At 62.0% G+C, this 939-nt stretch overlaps 1 long non-coding RNA gene across 1 annotated transcript in view; it reads right to left on the reverse strand.

Annotated features, from left to right (window-relative positions):
* Nucleotides 1-939, reverse strand: part of LOC107307387 — a 10,396-nt gene that overhangs the window by 2,152 nt on the left and 7,305 nt on the right. Inside the window, exon 2 of the long non-coding RNA XR_001552391.2 lies at nt 767-923. This is a non-coding gene — a long non-coding RNA (uncharacterized LOC107307387). The remainder of the gene's footprint in view (nt 1-766; nt 924-939) is intronic.

The following is a 939-nucleotide window of genomic DNA, read 5'->3' on the forward strand; positions in this document are numbered from 1 at the left end:
GAGCCCTATAGGGATCCCTGCCCCATAGCGGAGCCCTATAGGGATCCCTGCCCCATAGCGGAGCCCTATAGGGATCCCTGCCCCATAGCAGAGCCCTATAGGGATCCCTGCCCCATAGCAGAGCCCTATAGGGATCCCTGCCCCATAGCAGAGCACTACAGGGCTGCCCCATAGCAGTACCCTATAGGGCTGCCCCATAGCTGTGCCCCATAGGACTATCCCAAAGCAGTACCCCATAGCTGAGCCCCATGAGGGCTGCCCCATAGCAGAGCCCTATAGGGATCCCTGCCCCATAGCAGTACCCCATAGGGATCCCTGCCGCATAGCGCTGCCCCATAGTGACCCCACCCCATAGGGATCCCTGCCCCATAGCAACCCCACACTATAGGGATCCCTGCCCCATAGCAACCCCACCCCATAGCGCTGCCCCATAGCGACCCCACCCCATAGTGCTGCCCCAAGGCGACCCCACCCCATAGCGCTGCCTCATAGCAACCCCACCCCATAGCGCTGCCCCATAGCGACCCCACCCTATAGGGCTGCCCCATAGTGACCCTACCCCATAGTGCTGCCCCATAGCGACCCCACCCCATAGCGACCCCACCCTATAGGGACCCACACCCCATAGTGACCCCACCCTATAAGGACACCCACCCCATAGTGCTGCCCCATAGTGACCCCACCCTATAGGGCTGCCCCATAGCGACCCCACCCCATAGCGACCCCACCCTATAGGGCTGCCCCATAGCTGTGCCCCATAACTCACCCATTCTCAGCCTGTCCCTATGGAGGCTGATGGCCGTCCCCAAGAAACAGGCCCCACCCAGAGCAGCCACAAATGGGGTGAGGAGCAGAGAACGTTGTAGGGCCAGAACCTCGGCCCCATAGGAGAACACAGAGCGGGAGCGGAGGGTGTCACTGAGCTGTGGGGTGTATGGG

The sequence above is a fragment of the Coturnix japonica genome, unplaced genomic scaffold (assembly GCF_001577835.2).
Source record: "Coturnix japonica isolate 7356 unplaced genomic scaffold, Coturnix japonica 2.1 chrUnrandom575, whole genome shotgun sequence".
Taxonomy (NCBI): domain Eukaryota; kingdom Metazoa; phylum Chordata; class Aves; order Galliformes; family Phasianidae; genus Coturnix; species Coturnix japonica.